The sequence below is a fragment of the Eptesicus fuscus genome, chromosome 14 (genome assembly GCF_027574615.1).
Source record: "Eptesicus fuscus isolate TK198812 chromosome 14, DD_ASM_mEF_20220401, whole genome shotgun sequence".
NCBI lineage: Eukaryota > Metazoa > Chordata > Mammalia > Chiroptera > Vespertilionidae > Eptesicus > Eptesicus fuscus.
In genome coordinates, this window is record NC_072486.1 from 44791239 (window position 1) to 44805410 (window position 14172).

Here is a 14172-nt window from a genome sequence, read left to right on the forward strand (position 1 = left end):
CTCCTGTCTGAGTGGCCCTGGAGCAGTCCGACTAGAACAGCAGATCATCTGGTCCGCTGCCAGAGGGCAGGCCACCCACATGCATAAGCCGTTCCTTGGGGCGCAGGTGTGCCTGCAAGACTTGCGGGGCAGGTCTTCCAAACATGCGGGGCGGGTTCCAGGGTGGGGCGGGGTCTCAGGGCGCCAACAGGCCATGGTGCGGCGAGCCTCGATGGCTGTGAGTGTGGTCCTTCTGCCTTCCATGTATCTAAGTCCCCTCGTTCCGCACTCCAGCGCAGCAAACACTGATTGCTGGGCGCACCTCTGCAAGAGTCCCGCCTCTCCCCGCAGGCATCTGGGTCTCCCGGGGTTCGCCAGAAGATGGGTTTCAGGGTGATGGAGAGCTAATCTCCCTTAGGTTTGGAACAAAAGCCCCTTTCCCCCGCCACCAGCCAGACCCACGCACCTCCACACCTCATCCCCTCCGATTTCGCTGGGTGCGAGGCAACAGAACAGCCTTTAACCTCCGCCGCCATCTTTTTCAAACTTCTCAATTTATACTTCTTAATCCCTTCATTTCAGTCAACTCTACTGAAGTCTAGCGCCGCCGGGAGGTGCATGGAAAGGGCGCCCGGGCCTCCGTCCGGTGCGCGGTGCGCGCGTCCTGCGGAACCAGGCGCGCGAGGGCTGCGCGGCTGGGACGGGCGCTGGGCGGCCGCCGAGCTCCAGGCACCGCCATCACCGTGTTCCGGACGTCGCCGCCGCGGCGTCCCCCCAATTTATACTTTTTAATCCCTTGAATTCAGTCAACTCTACTGAAGTCTAGCGCCGCCGGGAGGTGCACGGAGAGGGCGCCCGGGCCTCCGTCAGGTGAGCGGTGCGCGCGTCCCGCGGAACCAGGCGCGCGAGGGCTGCGCGGCTGGGACGGGCGCTGGGCGGCCGCCGAGCTCCAGGCACCGCCATCACCGTGTTCCGGACGTCGCCGCCGCGGCGTCCCCCCAATTTATACTTTTTAATCCCTTGAATTCAGTCAACTCTACTGAAGTCTAGCGCCGCCGGGAGGTGCACGGAGAGGGCGCCCGGGCCTCCGTCCGGTGTGCGGGGCGCGCGGCCCGCGGGACCAGGCGCGCGGGGGCTGCGCGGCGGGGACGGGTGCTGGGAGGCCGCCGGGCTCCGGGCGCCGCCGCTGCGGCGGCGTCCCCAGCGTCCCAGGCCGGGCGGCCTGCGGGGGCGGCGGAGTTGCGAAAGTGAGTGAGTTTCCCAGGGTTTCGCCCGGAATGGGGTTCAGTGCAATCGGAGCCGGTGCTCAGCGCACTCCGGAGCCTTTATCTCCTTCCTGCCAGTGAACTCCGGCCAGGTCATCAGCCGCCCCCTCCTCTCCGGTTCCATCCTCCCCGCAGGCGCGTGTGCTCGTGTCTCCGCCCGTTTCTCCATACCTCAGGCTTTTACGGCTTCCCCGACTGTCCCCGTGGCCTTCTCCTTCCCCCCAGCTGTGGGCATTTCAGTCCGCCAGCTCTCCTGTGGTTCTGGACGATGTCCGTTCTGACCTCTAGTTGTATTTTTGAAATTGTTGTGCCCGGCTGCAGGTTAGGTGTTTAACCTATGCCGCCATCTTGGTTTCTCTTTCTAGATCTTTATTTTTTTAACCTATTGATACTCACTTTAAGGAATAAGAAATTAAGTCAAATTTGTACTAACAGAATCCATTTGTCTGTCTAACTCCATCCACCCATCCATTTATACCTGTTCCTCCTTATTTGCCAGAGTATACAATAAGTGATAAATAATTCAGCAAGTGCCCTGCCCATGGAATTTACATTGTAGTTGGAGATAATAGACGGTAAACCAAGTAACAAGAGATAAATTCACAGGAGGAAATAAACAGTTTTGATAAAGATAACAGGATCACCTATTTTAGCCAGGGCAACATTATTCCAGATGGAGAAAGCAATATATGCAAAAGCCTGAAGCAGCACAAAACGTGGCATGTGCTAGGAACTGGCAAAAGGCTGCTGTGACTCACTGAAAGATGTTCCCAGAAGTTGACATTGGCACTGGTCGTTTATTAATACTCATTTGCAGAATAAGCATGGGGTGTAACTCAATACTCTATGGCCAGTAGGCACATTAGAAGTTGTGAATCAGTGATAGCCTGTTTTTTTTGTTGGGGAGGGAATTTCTTGGTATGGTACAAGGTCAAACCTGTAGAGCAAGAGTTGAGTTCTGGTGCAGTTTTGGTAGAATGGTTAATAGAAGCAACTCAAGACTGCAAACAGCTTTAATGTTTCCTGCCATCTGGGCTGACGGGAGATGTGTATTGAGAATTTTGAGACAGGTCGGAAAAAAGAGTGCTGTGATTATTAACAGTGTCGGCCAAGGTGCAGCATTGGGAGAGTGCTATAAACTTCCTGATGTTATAGTAGATGTTGCATTATTTAGGCTGTTTATATTTGTCAAAGTTGAATTTTTGAGAGTGACTCTAATAACATAGTAAAACGTACATCATATTTACTTCATACTAGACACTGTTCTAAGCACATTGCGTATATTCACTAATTTGTTTCCCCAACAGCTTTATTATTCCTGTTTTACTGAGGAGGAAGCAGAATAGCAACATAACCTGGGCTAGGTCACACAGCCAGTAAGTAGCAGATCTGGGACCTGAACTCAGACTGAATGCAGACTGTGCTGTGCTTCTACTCTCCCTAAGAGGATAAAGTCCTCCCAGCATTAATTCACTTAAATATTTATTCATTTAAATATTTATTGAGTGCCCAGTGCCAGGAACGCTGTTATTCCTGACAATGCTATGGTGAAAAAGGATGTCTGGGGAATATGTTTTAGCTTTTAAGAGGGATTTACAGAGATACATCTTGGCTTGTCTTTTGGGGAGAATGATGTTTAATAAGTAATGTGATCAGCACTGAGCAACAGAACTTAGTATGATGATTGTACATTGATCTTGTGTCTTAGAACCTTGTAGGGCTAGCTTTTTTAGTTCTAAGAGTATTTTAGTGGATATTTTAGGATGTTCCATATACAAGATCATGCCATCTATGCATAGAGATAATTTTACTTCTTCCTTTCCAACATGGATGCCTTTGTTTTTTAAAAAAATGTTTTTTTATTGATTTTAGAGAGAGAGGAAGGGACACACACACAGAGAAACATTGATGTAAAAGAGACATTGATCGGTTGTTTCCTCTATGCATCCTGACCAGGGATTGAACCCTCAACCGGGGTATGTACCCTGACCAAGAATTGAACTGGTGACCTTTTGGCACATAGGATGATGCTCAACCAACTGAGTGACACCAGCCAGGGCACCTTTTGTTTCTTTTCTTGTGTAATTTCCCTGGGTAGAAAGAATCCCAACAATCTATATATATAAAAGCTGAAGTGACCATTATGACGGAACAACTGGAACGACTGGTCACTGTGACGTGCACTGACCACCAGGGGGCGGATGCTCAAAGCAGGAGCTGCTCCTATCCCACAGGCCCAGATCACCTGGTTGGGGCCTGCTGGCCAACCTCCCAGTCTCTCCCCCCGGGCAGCAGGTCCCGATTGCCCGATCAGGGCCAGGCCCCAGACTGGGACAGGAAACCAGGGATGGGTGGCGGTGGACGTGGGCAGTGAGGGAAGGAGGAGGCGGGGAGGCGGGGAACCTGATTGGCCCTGATCACCGGCTAGGCCTAGGGACCCCACCCATGCACGAATTTCATGCACCGGGCCTCTAGTGTTGAATAAAGTAGAAAGAGCAGACACTGTTTTCTGTTTCCTGATTTTAGGGCAAAACATTAAGTTTTTTACTAGGGTCTAGAAGATCTATCCAGTGATATCAATGGGTGTTAAAGTTCCCTACTATGATTGTATTGCTTTCGGTCTCTCCCTTAAAATCTTCTAGAACTTCTAAAATATATTTGGATGCTCCTGTATTGGGTGCATATATGTTTACCAGAGTTATATCCTCTTGTTGTATTGTTCCCTTTAGTATTATGAAGTGTCCTTCGTTATCTCTTGTTATGGCCTTCATTTTGAAGTCTACTTTGTCAGATAAGAGTGTTGCTATCCAGCTTTTTTATTCATGTCCATTTGCCTAGAAAAATTTTTTCCATCCCTTAACTTTCATTCTGTGTGAGTCCTTTGTTCTGTGGTAAGTCTCTTGTAGACAGCATATATATGGTTTATGTTTCTTTATCCATTCGGCTACTATATGTTGTTTGATTGGAGTATATAAGCCATTTACATTTAAGGTTATTATTGATAGGTAGTTATTTATTGCCATTCTTATTCTTTATGCCTGTGTTCTTCTCTTTCTCTCTATTTCTTCTTAAAACCATCCCTTTAGCATTTCTTGCAGTGATGGCTTGGTGGTGATAAACTCCCTTAGCCTCTTTTTTTTTTTTTTTGTCTGCAAAGCTCTTTATTTCAACTTCAATTTTGAAAGATAGCCTTGCTGGATAGAGTAGTCTTGGGTTTAGTCCCTTGGTTTTCATTTCTTTGTATACTTCATGCTATTCCCTCTAGCCTGAAGTGTTTCTATTGAGAAGTCAGCCTACAGTCTAAAGGGAGCTCTCTCTTTTAGCCTTTAAGATTATTTCTTTGTCTTTAATGTTTGCCATTTTAATTAATATGTGCCTAGGTGTTGGTCTTTTGGGGTTTATCTTGGCTGGGACTCTGTGTTTCCCACACTTGAGTGACTTTTTCTTTCACCAGGTTGGGGAAATTTTCTGCCATTATTTCTTCAAACAGAATCTCTGTTCCTTTCTCAGATTCTGCTCCTTCTGAAATCCCTATAATGCAAATGTTGTTATATTTCATGTTATCCCAATTCATTAGACTCTCCTACTTTTAAATTTTTTGTCCATTTGCTACTCTGACTGGGTATTTTTTTTACCTTGTCTTCTAATTCATTGATTTGGTTCTCAGCTTCTTATAGTCTATTCTTGAATCCTTATAGGGTGTTCTTTATTTCAAGTATGTCATTCCTCATTTCCAATTGATTTTTATTTAATGTTTCAACCTCTCTTTTCAAGTTGGTGTAGTTCCCATTAAGTCCCTTATAATTTTCACTAATTTCCTTATAATTCTCACTAAGTTGCTTGTAGTTCTCACTGAATTGTTTGAGCACCCTTATTACCATTACTCTGAATTCTTTATTTGACAAATTGCTTGCCTCCAGTTCATTTAGTTTTTTCTGGTGATTCCTCCTTTTCTCTCATTTGGGGGTGTTTCTTTGTCTCTCCATTTTTTCTGTCTCTTTGTTTTTGTTTCTATGTATTAGATCAAACTGTTATGCCTCCCAGATTTTGTGGGCTGGTCTTATGTAGCAGGTGTTTTGTGGGACCCAGTGGTGCAGTCTTTTAGATCTCCTGTGATGGGTGCTCTAGGAAAGCCCATTACTTGAGTTGTTTGAGTTCTACTGTTGTAGTTGGGTCTTGAATGTTATTGTCCCATTCGTGGATGAAGTCTCCTTTCAGACTACCTGACTATGTGGCTTACCCCTGACCACATCATGTGAGCTATTGTGGAGGTGCTGTCTCCAGGTGTTTTCTGTTCTTCCTTGATATGTTTCCTCCTCAGCTGCACTTCAGTGGGTAATTCATGGTGAATGTTCTCCAATTTAGTTGTATTTCCAGTCTGGCCCTAGGATGAGGTGCATGACAGGTCTGCCTATTCGGCCATTATTTTCTCCCTCCCTAATAGCATCTATTTTTTTTTTTAAGTTTTGTTCTTCTAATTAATTTTTAGTTACATATAATTTTGTTTAGAAAATATATTTGATATGAATTCAGTCTTCTTAAGTAGGTCAATTGGGACTTTTTTGGTTTCATAATATGCAGTTTATTTTGGAAAATGTTCCATGTGTGCTTAAAAAGAATGTATATTCTGCCTGGCCAGCATGGTTGAGCATCGACCTATGAACCAGGAGGTCACAGTTCAATTCTCAGTTGGGGCACATGCCCAGGTTGTGGTCTCTATCCCCAGTATGGGGTGTACAGAAGGCAGCTGATTGATGATTTTCTCTCATCATTGATGTTTCTACCTCTCTCTCCCTCTCCCTTCCTCTCTGAAATAAATAAAAATATATTTTGAAAAAGAATGTATATTCTATAGTTTTGTTTTGAAATGTCTTAAAAATAGTCAATTAAATTCATTTAGTCTGATGTGTCTTTTAAGGCTGCTCTTTTCTTGTTGATTTTCTGTCTGAATTATCTGTTGTCGTTAATGAGTTGTTAACATCCTCTATCATTACAGTATTGCCTTCATTCTCTTCCTTTATACTTGTCCATATTTACTTTACATATTTAGGTTCTTGTATATTGGGTGCATAAATGTTTACAAGGGTTATATTCTCTTGCTGGATTGATAATGTTATTATTATGAAATATCCTCCTTTATATCTTTTATAACCTTTGTTTTAAAGTGCATTTTATCTGACATAAGTATTGCTACCCAAGCTTATTTTGCTTTTGTTTCCATGAAATATTTTTTTGCATCCCTTTACTTTGAGTCTGTGTGTGTCTTTATATCTGATATGGGTTCCTTATGGTCAGCATATATTTAGGTTTTGTTATGTTGTCCATTTACCTACCCTATATCTTTTGATTAGAACATTTAATCAATTTTCATTTAAATAATTGTTGATAGATATGTACTTATTACTATTTTATTATTCACTAGAGGCCTGGTGCACGAGATTTGTGCACTGGGGAGGGTGAGGGTTGTCCCTTAGCCCGGCCTGCACCCTCTTGCAGTCTTGGACCCCTCAGGGGATGTCTGCCAGCTGTCATCATCTGCCAGATGTCTGCCAGATGTCTGCAAGCCGGCAGTCAGACATCCCTCTTGCAGTCTGGGGCTCTCTCAGTCCAGGACCCCTTGCTCCTTACCGCCCTCCAGGCTTCTGGCTGAGCAGCGTTACCCCTGTAGGAGCGCACTGACCACCAGGGGAAGCTCCTGCGTTGAGCGTCTGCCCCCTGGTGGTAAGTGTGCATCATAGCGACCGGTTGTTCTGTCGTTTGGTCAATTTGCATATTAGGCTTTTATTATACTACTAGAGGCCCAGTGCATGAAATTCGTGCAGGGGGGTGAGGGGGGTCCCTCAGCCCGGCCTGCACACTCTCCAATTCAGGACCCCTCAGGGGATGTCTGACTGCCAGACATCCCTCTCACAATCCGGGACCGCTGGCTCCTAACCGCTCATCTGCCTGCCTGCCTGCCTGATCGCCCCTAACCACCTCTGCCTGCCTGCCTGATTGCCTCTAACCGCCTCTGCCTGCCTGCCTGATCGCCCCTAACTGCTCCCCTGCCTGCCTGATAGCCCTTAACTGCTCTCTTCTGTCTGCCTGATGGCCCCTATCTGCCTCTGCCACTGCCACCATGGCTTTGACCAGAAGGACATCTGGAAGACATCCAGTCTAATTAACATATTACCCTTTTATTAGTATAGATATAGGATATTTTTTAAATCTTTTCTTCTTCTTCTTAAAGAAGACCCTTTAACTTTTCTTGTAATATTGGTTTGTTGGTGACCTCCCTCCCCATGAGACCTGTCTGCCTATTCTCTATGAGTCTGTTTCTATAGTTTGTTCTTTCTCTAACTGGCATATTTCACTTAGCATAATGTTCAAATCAACTTATTTGTGATAATACCTTAAGGAGACCTAAGTGAGACTCCACTTAAAATTTATAAGCATGAGCTTGAGTGCCTTTGTCTGCTGCTCCTCCTTGTTCAGGTGGGTTCTGATGGAGTAGAATTCACTAACTCCCGGGTCTTCCATCAGGCCCTCCCCCATGTGAATGGTGTAGGGCATCCAGAGAGCTGGCTCACTCTTCTCCACTTCCTCCTTGAACTGCTGTATGCAGTCCAGGAAGGCCACCATTGCCTCATCAAACTTGTTATCCAAGAGAGCACTCTCCCCCCGGGTGCAGAACATGGGCAGCTCAATGGGGTCAGCTATTAATGACTTCAGATAGCAGTGGTCTCTGCAGGGGAAGAGCCGGTACTTCTGAAACTGCAGACCGACTGTGTTAGACAGGGCCAGGAGCAGCAAGGCCGTGTTCCCCCAAGCTGCGTTGATCTCAGTCCAGCTCACGGGAACAGTGGGTACACAGCCCAACCTGAAGCTATTGATGATAGTCAGGGCGCCGTCACAACAGATCTCAAATATGGCCTTGAAGGCATTGGTTTTCTTCAGCCAGGTGCGCTGGGTCTGGGCGTACAGCATCCGGTCCTCCACACTCTACAGCTCATCCTGTAGTTCCAGTTGTTGCCATTGCAGTTCACTGAGGTCCCGTAGTACTGCCTTTCCTGCTGCTCCAGATCTCTGTCTCTGCCTGGGCTCCCTCCAGAGCCATAGCTGCCCTTTCTCGGTTCTTCTCCATCTCCTCCAGCTCCTGGACCAGCCTCACTTCCTCCAGCTCCACGACCGTCAGCTCCTCCCGCAGTGCCTCCCTTGCGTCCTCACTTAATCCATCCCTGGTCTCAAACTGCATTTTTAGTTCTGACTGTCAGATTCTGAGATCCTGAGCTGGGTCTCCAGCTGCTCCAGAAGACTGTCAGTACAGCCCTCCCACAGGGAGTGGTCCAGCTCTTCTTCACCAGTTAGGATGTCAAAAACACCCCTCGTGGCTCTCTGGATGCTGCTGAGAGTCCTCCCAGAGCCCAACTTCCCGAGCAGGGTGAAGTTGCTGGGACCGTACCTGGAAATCTCCTCATCACCAAGGATGGTCCAGCCAGAGGCCCTATCCTGGAGCTCTTCAAGGTCTCTCTCCATCCTGGAGGTAGAGCCTTCCTCTGGAGATGCTCCTGGCTCCCCCTGAGCTAAGGGGAATTTCGTGGAACAAGTCAGCTTCAGGGGCCCGCTGCCGAAATGGCAAATGAAGCAGACATGGTGGAGGTTTTGACTTTCACCATTGACTCTAAGTTTTTTTCTGTATTCTTTATTTCTCACTACTTACATTTTATGGTTTCAGTCTCTTTGTTTCAGTTCTCACTGAGTTTATTTATTCTTCCCATAAGTTCATTGAACATCTTTATAACCAGTGTATTGAAGTCTTGTATTTGGTAGATTGCTTGCCTCCATTTTGTTTAACTCTTCTTCTGGAGTTTTGTTCTTATTTGTCATTTGCAACATGATCCTTTTTCTTCTCATTTTGGCTGCCTCCCTGTGTTTGTTTCTGTGTATTAGTTAGATCTGCAACATCTCTCCCACTTGGCAGGGTGGCCTTGTGTAGTATGTGTTTTGTTGTGCCCAGTGGTACAGCCTCATTTTCCACCTGAGCTGTGTTCCAGGTGTGTGGATTGTGTGTGTCCTCTTGTAGTTGAGTCTTGGTTGCTGTTGGCTTGTCCGTGGGTAGAATTGACCCTCTGATTGACCTGCTATGAGGATGGGCTGTGACTATAATGGAGGGGCCTTCTGTGGAGGCTCAACCTACAAAGTTTATTTATGCTTTAGCAGGGCTTTGTTATCCATGGAGTCCACCCTTTGGGTGTTTCATTTGAGGAGCTAATTGTGTGGTGCTCTGGTGTAGTCTGTAGCTGGCCACCAGGTGTGTTGTTTGCAGGACCGTGGGGGCAGGGCTGAAGCACCGATTTAAGATCATTTGCTGCCTGTGCTCGGACTGGAGCCACCTGGTAGGAAATACAAAATGATCTGTGTTTGGTGGCTGCCTATACTGGGCTTGAAGATGCTTGGGAACATTACGCTGGTAACCCAGGCCACCTGTCACTAGTGCCAGGCTTGGTGCCACTTAGCAAGAGGTACAGGACACACCGAGGTCAGCTTCTGCTTGTTTGGTGTCTGTGGACCTTTGAGAGAATTTAGGTAAGTCCTCAGTGCCGGCCAAGGCCATTTGCTTCTGAAGAACAGCCACTGGAAGGGGTTTGGCCCATGTGTGAGTTGGGTCGGGTGGAGCCTCAGCTAATCACCGGGGTGGAATGAGCAGTGTTAGCAGGTTGTTGGAGACTCACATTAGGCAACTTCTTGCTTCTGCTGGCTGTGTAGGAGGAGGGCTCAACAAAGGAACCATGGCTCCTGCCAACACTTATGCCTGCTGGCTGGGAGGGGGAAGGGGTCAACCAAGAACTATGGTGCCCGGTAGCAGGGCTGTCCCAAGAGATCTGCCTTTTCAGCCCTCACCCTGAAGCCAGACATTTTAGTTCCTCGAACCCTTTATGTCCTTGTTGCTTTTTGAGCCGCTGTCCCTTTGCTGGAGCTTAGTGACTGTGAGGGGGGGGGGGGGAGGGAGTCTGTGCTTGGGCCCTCTAAGAGGACAGACACCTGGGTCTTACCGCTGCCCTCCATCTCACGAGCACGGAGTCCCTGTTCGTTTTCACAGCCAGATGCTGTAGGGACTCCTCCTCCCCACACTGATGCTCTGGGCTGGGGAGCCTGATGGCAGGCTGAGACCCCTCCCACCTCAGGGGGGATTTCTGCCGCCAAGATTTCCCTCTAGATTCTTAACTGCCGCATGTGGGTGTGGGACCTGCTGGCTCTGAGTCTCTGCGCCTCTTTCTAGTCTTGACTTGGCTTCCTCTTTATAACCTTAGTTACAGGCCTTCTGTTCCACTCGTCTTCATGTGGTTCTCGAGGGTGGTGTTCTGTAATTCAGTTGTCATTTGGATGTGGTCATGGGAGGAGGCGAGCCACAATGTTTACCTACTCTGCAGTCTTGAGTGGAAGTTAGGAAATGGATATAAAATTAATAAGGAGATATTTCACACTTTTCCTACAGCGTCTTTCACATTGAACATGTACTTTATACCTTCAGCACATCTTAATTTGGCATATCCTCATCAAGGGCTTATTAGTCACATGTGGTTAGTGGCTGTTGCAGTGACCAGAACAGTCTTTGAACACAGAGAAGGGGAGGGGCATTGAAATCCCAGTGTTTCCTTTCTTTCCTCCCCACTTGTGTTGAAAAGGAAAAGTCATGTCTAACCATGATTATGTCCCAGTTCTACTCCTTCCTTGTTACTATCTGTGCTAACCCAAATAGTGGCCCCAAATGAGTCCATGTCCTTGTCCTCAGAACCTATGCATATGCTACCTTTTATGATAAAGGGAACTACGTTAAGGATTTTGAGATGCGAGGATTATTTATCCTGGATGGGGGTGAGCCTAATGTAAATACAAGCGTCTTTTAAAGAGAAAGGCAGGAAGATCAGTCACTAGTTTGAGATGTAACAATGGTTGCAAGAAGGTGGAGTGAGTGTGGAAAAGGCCATGCCCTGAAGGGATGCAGACAGCCTCTGGAAGCTGTAAGGGGATGAGGGACAGGAAATAGGTTCTCAACTGAGTCTCCAGAATGAACCAGCCTTACTGACCCCTTGACATTAGCCCAGTGAGAGGGAGTTTAGACTTCTGACCTCCAGGACTGTAAAGGAATATGTCACTAAATTTGGGGGTATTATGGAACAGCAGCAATCAGAAACTGCTTCACCACCTTAGCAGTCAGAAGTGGCTATAGAAAGTTTGGTTTTATATGTAAATTTATGTCAGTGTAAAAGAACTCATGTTCCATGCGAGTGAAGAGCTATAATGATTCTGATTCAAGCTTTATATCACTGATTAAGGTACTCATTATTATTATTATTATTATTATTATTTTAAATCCTCACCCAAGAATATTTTTCCATTGATTTTTAGAGCATAGAAGGGAGGGGGAGAGAGGGAGAGAGACACATCAATTGGTTGCCTTTTGCACAGGCCCCTCCCGGGGCTGGCTGGGGATTGAGCCTGCAACCGAGGTACGTGCCCTTGACCGGAATTGAACCTTGGAACCTTCAGTCTGTGGGCCGACGCTCTATCCATTGAGCCAAACCGGCCAGGGTGGTACTCATTTTTAATGTTAGCAATTTTATATTTTAAGATGGATTTACATAGGGGCAGAGGACTAAAACATTGCTGAGAAGCAATTGCCAGAAATTTCAGGGTAGCTCTAAAATTCCAGGAACACTGTGTCTTCTGGGTGGCATAGTTTCTTTTCAGTTCAATCAGTTCTTCCTGAAACGGAGCCACACTTACAGAATGAGATGGTGATACAGATACATTCTGAGGTTTTCTCTGGAGGAAGCTGCAGAAACTTAAAACATGATTTGAAATCATGTAAATCATTGAGTCTTATTGGAAATGATGACTTCCTTTCCACCAAACAGCTCTGTAATTCTTTTATATTTTTGATTCTATTGAACTGAAGCCAGACCACAAATGAGTAAAACGAGTACATTCTCCTTTTGTCTTCTGTTCAATCTATAGTCCCAGTTTGAGTCTGAAATTTGTACTTCCTTGAGTAAAGTCATGCTTTTTAAATTCTGTGACTGTTGTTTCAGGTTCACTGTGTTCATATATGTTGCCTCCAGTTTAATAGCATGCTGTCACGTAAGCCACGGAGGGAAGACCAAAAGACTTAAGAAAGAAGCTTACTGAACCATTTAATTTCTTTGACAATGATACCTTATTGAAAAATCTAATTTGTTTGGACACATATTCTGCTTCTCTGTATCTTCTAAATGTCCTCAAACTGTTGCACATAGATTTGTAACAGTGTGAAAAAAAAGTACAATGTTGGTCACTTCCTCCATCAAATTATGTAATGAAACTGATTTTCAATATTTAACGCATATGTTTTCTGTCACTGAAGGTTGTACTTAATACGTTTCCTTCTTGTTTGACTCGGATAAACTGTTATCCCGCCCCTGGGTATGTTGCCATGTTAGTAATGAGAATTTTTCCATGTTTGAATTGTGATGAACAATTCTTTTCATGGCAGCTTATTAGGTCTTAATTGTTGCCACCATGACTAACTGGGTATTAAAAACTTTTTGTTGTCATTGTTAAAAATCTCAAGTTGAGTTTGCCTTGACACCCAGAAAGGCTGTATTTTGTCTCCGAGCTGTACATCGAGTCAGACTTGGTTATACATTGAAATCACTGGGGACGTTTCAAAAACTGCTGCCCGTGTCCCATCCCCAGATTCTGGCTTACCTGGTATGGGGTCTGGCCTGGGCATTGGGATTTATAAACGCTCTCCAGATGATTCTAATGTCCAGCAGTGTGTGAGAACTGCTGTTCCACAAAATGTTTCCCAAAATTATGATGTATGAAAATCACTAGGGGGTCTTGTTTTAACATTGTTTAGAGCAGTTTTAAGTTTACAACAAAATTGAGAGAAGGTACAGAGATTTCTCATATATTCCCTGCTCCTACCCTGTTATCAACATCACTCATCAGAAGGGTACACTTTTACCAAGCATGAGTCTACATTGACACCTCAGAATCATCCAAAGTTCATAGTTATAACTTAGGGTTCACTTTTGATATTATACCTTCTGTGGGTTTGGATAAAAGTATATTGATTTATTTCTATTATTATAATATCATAGAGTATTTTCAATGCCCTAAAAATCCTCTGTGTTTGCCTATTCATTCCCCACTCCCCATACCGCCCCACAACCACTGATCATTTCATTGTCTCCATAGTTTTGCCATTTCTAGGATGGAATCATGCGGTACGTAGCCTTTTCAGATGGGCTTTTTTTCACTTAGTAATATGCATTTAAGTTTTCTTCATGTCTTTTCATGGCCTGATAGTGCATTCCTTTTTAGCACTGAGGAATATTCTCTTACCTGTATGTACCACATTTTTGGTAATTATGAATAACCAAAGTTTTTGCAATTATAGTAGAGCTGTTTTGGCAGTTATCAATAAAGGTATTATAAACATTCACATGCAGGTTTCTGCGTGGATGTACGTCTTCAACTCTTTGGGTAAATACCAAGGTGTGCAATTGCTGGATCACGTGGTACGCTTATATTTAGTTTTGTAGGAAGTGGCCAAACTGCCTTCCACAGTGATTTGCATTCCCCCCAGCAATGAGGGAGAGTTCCTGGTGCTCCACATCCTTTCCCAAACTTGGCATTGTCGGTGTTTTTCATTTTGGTTATTCTAATAGGGAGATTAAAAAAGAATAGCAAACAACAGATTCTCTAACCTCCCACTATTACTCCTCAGGTCCAGCGGGCCTGGGACAAGACTCTGGAGCCTGCATTTTTGAAGCAGCACCAAGGTGACTTTGATATAGATCTGTGGGTCATAATTTAAAAAGATGTGCCTTTGAGTAAACCTGCAACATATCTCTTCCACGGATCATCTTGATACTCTCAAAATTAAATGGCATTAAAGTTC

General features: G+C 45.3%; 1 protein-coding gene across 1 annotated transcript in view; it reads left to right on the forward strand.

Annotated features, from left to right (window-relative positions):
* The window catches only part of SUGCT (succinyl-CoA:glutarate-CoA transferase), a 555315-nt gene that overhangs the window by 63939 nt on the left and 477204 nt on the right, over positions 1–14172 (forward strand). The window lies entirely within an intron of this gene.